Source organism: Macrobrachium rosenbergii, chromosome 26, assembly GCF_040412425.1.
Source record: "Macrobrachium rosenbergii isolate ZJJX-2024 chromosome 26, ASM4041242v1, whole genome shotgun sequence".
Classification (NCBI taxonomy): Eukaryota; Metazoa; Arthropoda; class Malacostraca; order Decapoda; family Palaemonidae; genus Macrobrachium; species Macrobrachium rosenbergii.
This window is the reverse complement of record NC_089766.1, coordinates 47,614,077-47,629,055: the sequence shown is the minus strand read 5'-3', so window position 1 is coordinate 47,629,055 and position 14,979 is coordinate 47,614,077. Positions and strand designations below refer to the sequence as shown.

The window sequence follows — 14,979 nt, the reverse complement described above, 5'->3', positions numbered from 1 at the left end:
TGATTTGCTTATGTCTACTGTTTGCTGCAAGACTGTTAGACACAAACGGAATTTTTACTCAAGAAAAGTCTCAAGTTTTCTCCCAGTTGGCTATTTTGTTAAATGTTCTTAGGCTAAGCAAGCCAAATCTATCACAGTTACCATTAGCGGGATTGATAACCAAAGGCTAATGGTAAAACAAAATTTTAATTATGAAACCTACTAATATTCAGCATTTTGTTTGTGTTCAAACACAAGTCTCTAAATTTACTTAAGTATAGTGATATTTTTAAGGAATATTAATAAATACTGCATTTGATATTGAAGAGGAGGCTTAATACTGTCTCACCAGAATTATATATATATATATATAAAAAAGGTGTTTTAAGTGTAAAAATCTAAGGCATCTTTCAAGATTTTTAGTCCATTTTATGGTTTGCAAATATGCCTGAATCACTACTTTGCCCAGAGATCAAGCTGATGAACTCCACAGATGTGAGCAACATACCATACGATCCAACAAGAACTAGAGGCTTATACAAGCAAGAACTCAGGTCCCTAGTAACACAGTAATGGTACTAGACTGGATAAAATCAAATGGTATAAAACGTGGTGCCTGCATTGAGTAAGAGGTCTTCCAGATTGAAGCCGAGAGCATTTACCCTTACTGTACTGTGAATGTAGACTTATAGCCCAGATGGGGAAAAAATGGAATGACAGTCACTGATGATGAAGTGGATAAAGATCAGCTGCAATTTCTACTGGAAAAACGTAGACTGCCAAGTTAATCACTCCCAAGGAGTACCCACTCAGGTCTCGAGTGACATAACGACACAAAGAATAGAAACAATTTGAAACAACGTTGAAAAGCAAAGCAAGACGACAGTACCTGTGCTTGTGCGCCCAAACTATTGGCGAAGCGTCAGAGTAAGCCCCCAAGAACACTCATCTCAGCCAGAAAGATAACAGGCTCTTCAAAACCTGCATTTCACTTTGGCTCGCAGAAATAAAAAAAAAAACAAGTCTTGACAACACTCACTGTGCAGAGTACAAGGACCGCTTAGTTACTCGTGACCAATTACGAAGCCAGGAATTCTACCTTAAGTGAAGAACGAGATCTGACAGAACTTGGAAAATTCCAGTCCAGTCCATCTTCAAAAACAGTGTAGTCCTGTATCCTTTACTAGTGGAGACTGGTAACTCGTTTAGAGGAAAGTAGGGAAATATATGATCAATCTATGGATTCCTCTCCTTTTTTTCCTTGAACCTTATAACATTCCTTCCTTTAATGGACAGGTCTATTGCCTCCTTCACGATCAAGCTCCAACTTTTAGTTTTCTGTAAAAGAAAACTATTGTGCAGGCTTTGTCTGTCCATCCACCTCCAGACCTTAAAAACTACTGAGGCTAGAGGGCTGCAAATTGGTATGTTGATCATCCACCCTCCAATCATCAAACATACCAAATTGCAGCCGTCTAGCTTCGTTAATTTTTATTTTATTTAAGGTTAAAATTATCCATAATCGTCCATCTGGCAATGATATAGGACAGGTCACCACCAGGCCGTAGTTAAAGATTCATGGGCCGTGGCTCATACAGCATTATACCACGACCACTTAAAGACAGATATATTTTCGGTGGCCTTGATTATAAGCTGTACAGAAAACTCGACAGTGCTGAAGAAACTTTGGCGCATTTTTTACTTATTTCTCCCTGGTTTCTATGGGTAGAGAAGGCATTAGGTTGCTGCAAGACTGTCAGACACAAATGGAATTTTTACTCGAAAAGTCTCAAGTTTTCTCCCAGTTGGCTATTTTGTTAAATGTCGTTCTTAGCCTCAGCAAGCTAAATCTATCACCGTTACCATTAGCAGGATTGATAACCAAAGGCTAATAGCAAAACACCATCCTTCACTCCAAAATATTGACAAAATCTACAACATTTGTTATATATACTGTCATATTTATGAAGTTTATTTATTGAAAGTTACAACTCCCACCCGGAGGAAAAAATTCAATCGTTCACATACTATTTTGGTGTCCATGTACTACTTTAATCACACTAATTTGGAAGGACTAGATTAAGCTGAAAATTTTCTGACAGAAAATGAATCTCCTCACACTTATATATCGTAATGAAGTTCATGATAACACAAAACCCATAAGAGAAATGCTATTTAAGACTATAACTAATTTTGCAACCCATCAAGAAGAACGTGCCTTCACTCCCTAAAATAATCCATGAAAACATTCCTTGCAGAAAACTAGTATCCACCTGAAAATAAAAAATTATCGAATTATGCAACACAAGTGTGTAATCCTAGAAAAGGCTAAACTTCACTCAAACACCCTAACAGGAAGATGCTTTAACTGCAGACAGCTTCAGTCATCCAATAAAGGAACTAGTCTCACGGTGGAAAGCACTCAACTTTCGCATGTTCGACTTCTTGTAGGGTAAATTCAAAGTTGGTGCTAAATACCAATGGTAGACTTTCAATTTGCATTACCTTAAGACCTATAAACAAACAGGAGAGGGCAAATATTTGAGAAAACATTAGTCAACAAGACATTTCTGAGTGACGATACTCATTCGGTGATGATGATGAAAAGTGTAAGGAAAATCAAAAAATAGGCCTACCAAACCAAACATCCCATCTCTGCTACAAAACATTACAGTCCTTTCTGCTACCCTTATATATTTATACTGTGAATCTTCCAAATTAAGTGAATTGAAAAATTAGGTTTTTATGCTATAAAACTTTTTTCTGTTTAAACCCCATCAAAAATTTACAAGCCTCATTCAGTCCAAGCGTTCCAAGATACATATATTCTTACTTCTTGTAGTCTTAAGATGCAGAGGCGCTAAGGGCAGGTGTTCATGCAAGTCAGCCTTTTACCCACCAGCAGGCAGTAACTAACCCTCTCAAGTGGCACCTCAACTTAATGGACAGTTGGGGATCTGCCCCTCCTGGTGAGTAAAGAAATCCATTAAGTAACAAAGACTGACATATTGCCTACAAAATACATCGCCCTGGCGGAACTTGGTTGGCTTAGTACAGTAACTGCATATAAAGTCATTAACAGCCTATCCTTATTGGTATTTTTAACATGATCATTTTATATGAGAAGATTGCACCAAATCACCTGCCGCTAGTAAAACTTGTTGCACAGACACTACCCTGTTACTAACATTCACATACGAACAATTGTGATCGTAAATAAAAATTGTGTTCGGAGCGCACCTCTTTGCCACCCATAAGTTATCAAAATTTATTTAGGTTGTATGTACCAATTTTCATATTAATAAAGTACTGTACTCTATAAAATGCAGTACTATATGTACAGCAGTGTACAGTATTGTACAGGCAGCCCTCGGTTATCAGTGATCAGGTTTTATGGAGCTTGTGTAGTGACAAAAATCGGCGATTTTTGGCGCCAACATGTACCGATTTCCACTTATCAGCGCCGATAATCGGGTACTGGTGCTGATGCATACATACCAGAGGCACCGATCTCTGGTTATTGACATCAGTAAGCCCTGAAAATTGTCGATTTTCCGTTATCGGCAATTTTCGCTTATTGACATGCAATTGGAACGGATCCCCCGACAATAACCGGGGACTGCCTGTACTGTGTTTTAGGATGAAAAAATGCACAGTCATTTACTGACAATATATCATACAGTTCTTAAAATAAGCAAGGACCAACTTATGAACAATTCAAGATACGAACAGCTGTTCAGAACGTAAACTGTTCGTATTTCTGTACTGAGACTAAGCTCCACTGAATACACGCTCATGCTCCTTGTGCATAACATCTCTAAGGTAAAGCATGGCTGTAAAATGGTGTCTCCAAGTACTGTGTCCACATTTCTGATCTGACTTCATAAACACTAACTCTTGCCGGACAAGCTCTGTCTTCAGAAACTTCAACTTATGCCTGAAGGGGATGAATTAATTACATGCCATGCTACTAAAAGTTACATAAACCACCAACAGTTATCATGACACCACAACCTATTTCCCATGCCAGCTGTCACATCAGTTAATTCAAGAGTACCTACTTCTAAGTCCAGCAAGAGCCATCCACCGCTACCTAGAGGGAGAGACGTCTAAGGGGCATGACTCTTGACTCTTTAGGTCTACATAATCCAGAGAAGGGAATATGTTTTCACGACAACCACATAACAGTGGACCTCCGCTTATTTGCGGTTCTGGATTTGCAGCTCCACCTATTTGCGGATTTTTCTGTGGAATGTATAAACACATTATTCGCGGAAAATTCACGGTATTTTCATACAGAAATCTTTGCTAATTACTGTATTTTCACATCATTTTCGTGACTAAATGCACTTTTTATGATAAAACTATTAAAATACTCAGGTATAAGCATTTTTAGAGGGTTTTTTTTGGGTGTATGACCTATCAAAATAGGCAGTTATAAGCGTTTTTAGAGGGGTGTCAAGTATTTGCGGATTCTACCTATTTGCGGGGGGCTGTGGTACACACCTCCCACAAATACAAGGGGTCGACTGTACAGGCAGTCCTCGGTTATCGGCGGGGGTTCCGTTCTGAGGGTGTGATGATAACCGAAAATCGCCACTAACCGAAAATTGGCGATTTACGGCGCCGAAAAGTGCCAATTTCGGTTATCATCGCCTCTGTTAGGTATGTATTGGTGCTAATACCCAATTATTAGCACCGATAAGCGGAAATCGGCGATTTTCGGCGCCGAAAATTGCCAATTTTCGTCGCTAGACAAGCCCCATAAAACTGGATCGCCATTAACTGGGGACTGCCCATATAAGGGACTTCTGAAGGCAAGGCTAGTCAGGTAGAAGTGGCTGTTCGCATGTTCAAGATCCTCTCAACTTCTTTGGTCTCAGAGGATTCTTGAGATTTCATCCGTTTTCAATGACATACTTGGAGACACTGTGGGACTTTGGAAATATTTATCTCCCAAAAAACCTTTCTTAATCATCATGGTGTTCAATTACTTACAGAAACCCGAAAGTTTACTTTTGGACGCTAGGTTTCTGACCTACTCTCTTCCCAAGTCCTTAACTGAATCAATCTCACCCTTGTAAAGGCTGGGACTCTCACCACCTTCATTCACCTCCCATCTAACAGCAATTCAGGCACTAAATGACTGATGGGTTTGTGATACAAAATGAAAGTTTCCCACAAAAAGAAATATTTTTTCCATACACAACCATCAAAGATATACAAAATGTCCACCTCCTATTCCCTTGTTTTTGCTGTGCCACATGCATCATGTGCAAAATAATGAGGACAACACAACAATTAATCCATCAAGCAGGTTAACCAGACTACTGAGCAAATAATGCACACAGGTGTGAAGTTCGCTTTTAGCCATTTTGCTTCTTCGTTCTTCTGTCTACAAGACTTTAGGAAACACACAAGGGATCATTCAGACTTGCAAATGAGGTCTCTATATAGTAGATGGGTTTGTAAGAAAAAAAAATACATTTTGTGTTATAAATCACTGAATTTTTGTCATACATTATACCATGCGTATCTCTTTCCCGTCGTTAAAAGAAAAAAATGGGTTAGTGCTAAAATAAACATTACATTATTGCTGCCAAGTGTATTATGGACTGTGGATTCTGATGTTCAAATCTGCAGTGAACACTAGAATTTTCTTGTCATCATTCACTACATAAAAATCTCAAAGACGTCTTATGTATATACTGCGTACACCACTGAACAAGAATGAACGTACATGAATTTTCAAATCTGTGGAAAGTTCCAGAACCAATCCCTGGAAATATCGAGGACCAAGTGTATTTCGGAAACCTGGTAATGTTGCCCACTTTCGCAAGCGACCTGGCAGAAACAAAAAGAATGAGCAGAAGTCAATTACCAGGATCGTCACACAAAGTGGATAGTCAAAGAGTTCTCAAATTTTGGAACGAAACAGCTCAAACTATGTAGGTAAGGGCTGTTCAAAGAGAGCTATCATTATACTAGTCCAAAATGGAATAATCACAAGAATTTCTACCACTTTTCCTTTTGTGGACTGATATGGAGTGACATAAATTACACTATTATGTCAGTGGGAGGGAAGTATATTGTAATTTTTGATGGTGCATAAAGAATTTATAAATGAATTTCCAAATATGTCTTTATGCAAAAAACTTTTTTTTTACCCCATCAAAAATTTTGAAACTTCGTTCAGTCCAAGTGTAAAAAAAATTGATTTAACGAAGTACAGAAATACTTTTCTTGGCGAATTTTATCCATCATGTAATTCTGATGATTTTAACTTCCAAAGTACCAATATAAAACAATTGTTTGGTCCCAGAGTAATGGCAAAATCAGCACTTTATCAAAAAGAATGAAATTTACAATAAACAAATGAAAACTGCATTTGAGCTCATAATGAGCAATCCATAATGAAGCGTCTTTTACCACAAATGATTTGGAACCCCCACCCCACCAAAAGTAAATAAAAATAATTAAATTGGTAGGCTATGAATAGTTTAACCTGTTTTGTTCCAACATTTGAGACCTTCCACTTTCTTTGCTTATCCACTTTGCATGACGATCCTGGTACCTGACTTCTGCTGCTTATTCTTTCTGTTTCTGCCAAGGTTGCTTGCAAAAGTGCGTAACATTACCAGGTTTCCCAAATACACTTGGCCCCCCTCATATTTCTGGAACTTTCCACGGACTTGAAATCCACACATGTTCATTCTTGTTCAATGGTGTAAGACAGGGTACTGTACGTAACCAATGCACATTCTCCTGCAAGCAGTATATACAGGCAGTCCTCGGTTATCGGCGATCCGGTTTTACGGCGCTTGTCTAGCGCTGACGATAACCGGATTTTTGACACCGATTTTCGGTTAACATCGCTGATAACCGGTTTATCGCTGCTGACTGCCAGTTATCGGCGGCGCTGATCACCGGTTATCGGCGCCAATAACCAGGAATCAGTGCTATTATCGCCGATTTTCGGTTATTGTCACGCTGTCCGGAGAGGAACCCCGCCAATAACTGGCGACTGCCTGTACTGTAAACCATCTCTGAGTTTAATATGTAGTGAATGATGACGAGAGAAAATTCTAGTGTTCAGTGTAGACTTGAGCACCAGAATCCACAGTCCATAGTACAGATTAGAGTTAAACCATCCCCAACAATCATCAGACATCATCCCAATGCTTCCTGACATCAAAAGATTTAGTTACTGTAGCTTTTCATTAATTCCTGCAGATAACATCATTTGACGTATGAATCTCCAAAGATAAAATCTACATGAAATCATCCTAATGGATATATTCAAAATTTCCCCAATGGTACGCATCTTTTGGAAAATAGTTTCACTGCTAAGCAATGAAAAATAATACTGTCTCCAATCACACACAAAATTATTAACAGTACCTGCGTATTGCCAATTCCATACTTTACTAAATCAGAAAGACGTAACTGAACATTGTGAACACTACTACTCATAACACCAACCTTAAAAATGTCTCAAATTATCTGACAGTACAAAGCTTCAGGCATAAGTCTTCTTAACTTAACACTTGTCAATACAACATTACGACGTTAAAGCGGCTTCTACCGTGAATATCCTCAGTTCAAAACACAGGCGTCATCTGCCGTTACTTCCCAGGAGTACATACCCTCTGGCAAAAAGTTTAACTCTAACTCTGCTCGGAAGACCACTCCCTTGCACTTGTCAACATGTCCGCCTTGAAACCAAATTCTTGTCTTTTATCGACGAAATACAAGCAATGCACTGTACTGCACTCGAGTCATCTGCATAGGAAAATAAACTTTCTGCAAGTCATAACTTGTCTTGTTGTGCATGTATGATTCCCACCTAAAAAAAAAAAATAAAAAATAAAAATAAGACACGACACTAACAAATACGGCCTGGATGAACATCCAGACCGGTATGTCGAATTCCTTTCAAAAACAAGGACTCCAAGTCCAAACGTTCACAACAGAAAACAGATTACTCAATAACAAATTGCAAACAAAGAAATGAATATGGTACCTCTTGACACATCATGCATTTGTGAGAAAGAAGAAAGATAGAAAAGAATAAAAATATGCTTCTACATCTTGTTAAATACTGTGGCAAGTTTAATACCCCTCTGCAGTGATTCCCTAAAGGATGTTATAGTCACTTAAGTTATTCCTGTCTCCAAGTTCATTTATGTGGTTTCTTTAATGAGAACTTTACAGTAATACTATTTCCCAACATATGCTGACCTCTGATCCTAAAGATTACCACGTGGAAGCAATGGATATTTTTCGGTGTAAAGTTTCCACGTCAAAATGTTATCTTGTAAGGTGAAAACTGACAAAAAAATAAGCAGGTATATTACAAAATATTTTTTGAGTATCTATTAAATTTATAGATACCTAACAATTGTTAAAGTTTTATAAGTTTACATATGCTAATATATGGTACTGACTGAAAAGCCTGAAACACTCATTAACCTCGTTTAGAAATGAGAAAAACTGCCTAATTATTCCAGAATGAGAGCAAAAATGACCTCTGAGAACTGCACCTACATACTGTCGACGTCCAACTTCAAGCTGGTGTGATTTCTGATGATGGCCGAGTAATGATGGTAAGTTAGCCTTATTTATTTGTTAGTAATGTACAAAAAACCACATTCATTTAAATCTTAGACCACCTTCAAAAACTAGGGTAAACAAATGGTACAAGTGTGTGTGTGTGTGTTTTTGTGTATGTCTGTGGAGGGGGGCAGCCCCATCTCCCCCCCTGAGTAGAATACAGCATCCTAGGTAATGTTAAGACATAATTACTACTACCTTATGAAAAGTAAGGGTGGGGGCGCACTGATTTCACTCCAGTCAAGTTAAGGCCGAGTGTTTTACAATAGGTGAGGTTTGAACTTGTACCAGTGACGACCACTGGCCAGGTATGATGTGACCCCCTAGGTTAGGTTAGATTATTTCCTGTACGCAGTGGACCCCACATATTTGCAGTTCTGGATTTGCGGATTTCTCCGTGGAACATATAGGCTATACACATTATTTGTGGAAAATTCGCCTATTCATGGCATTTTTCATAGATAAATATTCACGAATTACTGTATTTTCATATAATCTTCATGATTAAATGCACTTTTTGTGATAAAACTATCAAAATATTCAGGTATAAGCATTTTTAGAGGGTTTTTGGTGCTCTGAACTAACAAAATAGGCAGTTGTATGCGTTTTTAGAGGGGTTTTAAGTTTTCGCGGATTTTAGCTATTCGTGGGGGTAGTGGTACACATCCCCCCCAACGGCAAATACTAGGGGTTGAGTGTAACCGCTAGCCCATTTTCAGTTTCAATCTTCTCTTTCTTTATTTTTGCTTAAAATTCTTGTGACTGACAGCGATTTCACGCACGAACCACAATTGTTCAGCCGCTTCTCCTGTGTTCTCAGAATATTTTTCCACAGCAGCGGTGGTGCTAATTTGTTCCCCTCAAATCCTAGTTTCACACCAAGTCCCCCTTAAGGGTAGGGTAGGAGACAAAAGTAAGTACATTTCACTGACAATAATGGTCAAGATATGCAGTGAGATACGTTTGGTTAGAAATTATTTGAAATACTATTACCAAGCTTGCATAACAAGTACGCTTAAACCTATACTTATTCGCAGATTCAATGTCACAAACCTGTTTGCTTTATCGCATATGTTAAACTTTTAGTTGGTGTTATTTTGAAAGACAGTGTCAAGTCTGCCCTAATAATGGAAGACTGCAGTGTCTGCAAAAATACAAAACTGAGAAAAATGGCAGATACTACCTTGCCTTACTACTGATTTTGCAGATGCTGCAAACAGGACCCCCTAAATACTCGTGGAAAGGAGTGAAGAATCATTCTGAAACTGCAGTCACTTGTGTATTAGTGTTTCACGAGGCCAATAGGTGGCATATCTCAATTTCAGAAATTCTGCAGACACTGCAGTTTTCCATTTGAGGGCAGAAGTCTTGTCCAATGTACAGTGCATGTGGTTACTAAGACACTGGTGTGAAGCAGAAATTTTATCTTTTATTTGTTACTACATGCCACCATATAGTTATTCCTTAAGATTTAAAGGTAGCCTTTACAATGTATTCCCGCAAATAACACAGCCAAAAATTCTGCCAGGGATTAGGAGACAGATAGTAGGTTAGAGCCAGGTAGGACCCTGCGACCTAGGTTAGGTCAGGATAAAATTCTGCCTGGGATTAGGAGACAGATAGTAGGTTAGAGCCAGGTAGGACCCTGCAACCTAGGTTAGGTCAGGATAAAATTTTGCCAAGGATTAGGAGACAGATAGTAGGTTAGAGCCAGGTAGGACCCTGCAACCTAGGTTAGGTCAGGATAAAATTTTGCCAAGGATTAGGAGACAGATAGTAGGTTAGAGCCAGGTAGGACCCAGCAACCTAGGTTAGGTCAGGATAAAATTTTGCCAAGGATTAGGAGACAGATAGTAGGTTAGAGCCAGGTAGGACCCTGCAACCTAGGTTAGGTTAGGATACGTCTATTTTTTCTTGTGCTAACCAAATAGTTTACATCTGCGGTCCCAAAAACAGTAAACTTCATTCAATACATCCATAAACAGTGCGACCAGGAATGGGCTAAGTGCCGATCTTTGCTGTAAATAAATTCTAATTTCAAAACTAGCCAATCTCTGATGTAAACAAACTCTAAATTCAAAACTAGCCAATCTCTGATGTACGCAATCTCTTAAATTTGAACATGGCCAATACTAGATGTGAACAAACTCTAACTTCAAACATAGGCAATCTTTAATGTAAACAAACTCTAACTTCAAAATAGCCTATCTTCGATGTAAACAAACTAACTTTAACCACAGTCAATCTTTGATGTAAACAAACTATATATAACTTCAACCATATAGCTGATCTTTGATGTAAACAAACTACAACTTCAAACATAGCAGATCTTTGATGTAAAACAAACTACAACTTCAAACACAGCAGATCTTTGATGTAAACAAACTCTAACTTCAAACATAACTAATTTTCGATGTAAACAAACTCTAACTTCAAAATAGCCGATCTTCGATGTATACAAACTCCAACTTCAAACATAGCTGACCTTTGATGTAAACAAACTCCCTTCCAACATAGCTGACCTTTGATGTAAACAAACTCCCTTCCAACATAGCTGACCTTTGATGTAAACAAACTATAACTTCAAAAATAGATGACCTTTGATATAAACAATCTAACTTCAAAACATTGCTGACCTTTGATGTAAAGAAACTATACCTTTAAACATAGCTGACCTTTGATGTAAGCACTATAACTTCAAACGTAGCCGATCCTTTATGTAAACAAACCAACTTCAAACATTTCTGTTCTGCCATAAGCTGTAATTAGGCTACTGCTGGCATCTTTCTTTTATATACATCATTTCAATCATCCTAATCAGTTTTTCTAACATTTTCCTCTTAAATACCAAACCACTACTTCCCTCGATATCAATCTATCAAATGTCTTCTCTATGTCTACATAGCCTATGCATAATAGAACTTTTGATAGTAAAACTACAGACCACTAGCCTAGCGCAGCCCGATTCCCACCAGTCCCCGACCAGAATTTTGATTGCCTTTTCTTTGTGTTTGTTATTTTTTCTTTTTCTTTTCTTTTTTAATAATTGGGATCTCTTCTTTCTGCATTTCCCTTTACCTCCTCTTACTTCTTCCTAACGAACGCCTTAATATTCTTTGGAAGCTTCAATTTCAATCAATAGCCCCTTTGGTGGGCTTGTTCCGTATGAATTTGGTTTCGTCTTCCGAAGAATAATAATTACGACATTAACTGTCTTTTGCTTACGTTTTTATGACCACCCCCAAAGGAGGCTAGTACTTAACGCGATGCCCTTTTCGCAGTAAACTAGTAGTTGCCAAAGTAGAGGGGTGCAATAGTAACCTGCGGTTTTATACCCCTTTTCCCTTTCGGCCGCTTTTCCCGTATCCGTCTTACTACGAAGCCTCTGGACCTGACTTCTGTAACCACCTAATGTCCCTAGCTGGAAATTAATTGTATGCATTGTTTTGTAATTGTTATTTTTAATATATTTTACCATTATTCTCAATATTATAACTGTCAATACAATTATTACGAATACTATTTTATCTACTTCTTCAGTAACTGTGCGGGTATTGCCGATTTATCGTTTTTTTATCGGGTTATCTCGTGTATCTGGTTTGTGTGTATTGTATTGTTGCTACTTTGTATATTATAATGTTCTGAGCTAAAATATAATTATTATTATTATTATTCCCTGGCTATTTAATAATCTTCACTACTGATTACCATAATATTTCCTGTGCAACGTCAAGGCATTCGTTAGGCTACTGTCAACGACCCAGGTGCTGTGACGCCCGTTTTGGCGGCTGCAATCGATCAATCAGGCTACAGTCAGGCTTGAATCAGCAGTGTAATGGCCTAAATAATTAGGATTATTAAACGCTTCCATCGCGAACGCCTAAATACCGAGCCTAACCCATACAATATATTTATAATTAACCTGAAGAAGTCTGGTTGATATTCAAACACATTTAAAACGTCTAAGCCTCACATAACCCACACAAAACCTCTCAAGGGCACGGCCCTACGAAGGGCGTCCCTAAATAGGGGGGTGGTGTCGAGGGAAAAAGGGGTGACCAAAGGACGACATAGAGTTGATTAAAATCCTTCGTCAATGGAAAGGAATTGGGGGTTAATGGAGAACGGCGGAATAACCTGAAAACGAACAGAGAAATAAATAAGGAAACATAATATATAAATCTATATATATATACAAAAAGCTCGGACGTCGAGAGGCATCCAGCACGCCCTTTTCGCCCCCGTCCTCCACCTCCTCCTACGCCCGTCAAAATCGCCGGGAGGCGAACGCAACGCCCCCCGACAGCGACGTTAAAACAAAGCCAATGACTCACGCGAATGAAAGAACTCATATAATCCCCGAAAAAGGCGTCCGCCATGCGAAAAAGAACCCTTGAAACGAGTGCGGTGGCCCACCGTCAGCAGGACACGGGCCATATTTCGCTCACCCTCAACGCCGTCGAGGCCGTTTTCCAGTCCGCCCCCCTCAATTGGCGGCCGTCCCGTCGTCGCACGGTGGTCGCAGGGCGTCCGTCGCAATCCCCAGGGTCAGCCACGGGTCCCTCCTGGCAGATTTCTAGGATAAGAGGTCATTTAGCGAGCGAATGACATAGATTGGTTCCCGCTGTCCACTGCCCGAGCTAATTGTTTACATTTTTCGAGTTACCACGTCGCCTTTAACGCGGCATTTGTCCGGGGGGTGGCAGTCGTTAATATGTCTCTAAATTCATTGCTTTAATTCTCGTTACGGTCTGTAGTCATTTCCGTCACAGGTACGGTTCGGAAGTCGTTTCGAACGGGCGGCTAAACGCCCGCCAGGCTTTCCGTAACTGGCAACTGCCCCGACAGCATCGCAGCCATCTTGTTTTGCAGAACGTGATTTTTTTCACCCCCCCCCCCCGCAAGCATCAATTCTGCGATTCCGAATCGATGGCGATAAGGAAGCCAGGCACGGGATTAAAAATCTCAGGGGCGTACTCGTCCTAAATCTACGCATGCCGATGCATTTTCCGCTCTCGTTGACAACGAGCGGCATTCAAATTGATTCGGGGTGAAGTTGGCGCGGACGTATTGTATCGCGTTACCGGGGTTCCGTCTCCCCAAATTTGCGTGGGACTCCCGGCGATAAAACACCTTTTTCCTTGCGTAACATGACATAAATTGCTGGCTGCGTGTCAGTTTAGTTTTCCCCCAACGAGCTTTGTTTACAATTGTGTATTGCTGTGTGGGTAAAATGAAAAAAAAAAAAGTCATGCCATACATGGATACATATGGCTCGAATGCGCATGCGCCGACTTGTACACTTGCCGCTGCCGTGTTGCTAATGTAAATAAAACATACGCTCTCGAGTACTCTTATCAGGCACTTATCGTTTCGTCGATTTATTCTTAATAGCGTCAATTTCACGGCTTCGAGATGGATTTTACTTGTTTTGCATTTTAATGAATGACGTTATTATTCTCATGCGTAGTTTTTTTTTTTTCATCTTAGCAACAGCATCCTTAACGACGGCTCAAACTTAGCTACATTCCTTAGGAAAAATTTTCGCTGTATTGCATATATAATAAATAATTAAATACTACTGAAAGATTATTCTTTTTGCTTATTGGTTCTTGAGAGAGAGTTTTCCATTGTAGAAAACTGTAAACAATGTCCATACCGAACGGTGCCAAGGTCCTGCGAAGGAAAATTTTACATACGCAATCTACTGAATGTTTGTATTTCGTCACACGTGCATTTCATGTTTTTAAAAGCTTAAATACGTTATCTCAGGCTTAAAGTTCGAAGATTCTGAAGCATTATTAGTTATATAAATCTACATTTGACATTTTACATCCATGACTAGTATTTTTCTTGATCTAATTTTCATTTACTGGGGACATATGATAAATGTTCGTCCGTTACACTGATTTCCATTGCTTGGAGTGGTTCAATCACTCGAGGTATATATATGACTGTCGCAGTCTGTGCACAGTCTAGAAATGGTGTCTAAACCATCACGAGAATGACGGACCAGTCACCGTAAATGGTATGAACTGCTGATCACAGTTGTTTCTCCTAACAGGCAAGCAGTGGTCCCAGAGGAAAACAAGCATTTTGGCCACTTCCATATTTATACTGTAACTGCCAAATAATTAACTTGACACCTTCACCGCTTGTTATACTTTCTGCTTTCGAAGTCTGTGAGGCCAAGTACCCCATGGTGGTAACTACCATTAACCTAGATTATTTCTCATTTTCTGAAATTTCTCACTTGGAATATCTGCTATAACCCTTTAAATCACATGAACATCTTGAATATACTACACACACCAGTTACTTTATTCTTGGCCTTGAATGTTCAATGAACAACCAGAAAACGAAACAATCAGCAACATTCCCAGTACT

The 14,979-nt window shown here is 39.2% G+C and overlaps 1 protein-coding gene across 14 annotated transcripts in view; it reads right to left on the bottom strand.

Moving 5' to 3' along the window:
• Positions 1 to 13,455, bottom strand: part of LOC136853158 (uncharacterized) — a 57,207-nt gene extending 43,752 nt beyond the window's left edge. For 2 of the 14 annotated variants that reach the window (XM_067128482.1, XM_067128475.1), the window contains exons 1-2: positions 13,041 to 13,242; positions 7,462 to 7,825 (exon numbers count right to left, since the gene is read on the bottom strand). The gene's annotated coding sequence lies outside the window, so the exon portion shown is untranslated. Of the gene's footprint in view, positions 1 to 2,812; positions 2,946 to 7,461; positions 7,826 to 12,926 lie in introns of all 14 variants that reach the window. The other 12 variants (XM_067128484.1, XM_067128477.1, XM_067128476.1 and 9 more) reach the window with 11 other exon arrangements.
• Between the last annotated feature and the right edge of the window lie 1,524 nt (positions 13,456 to 14,979).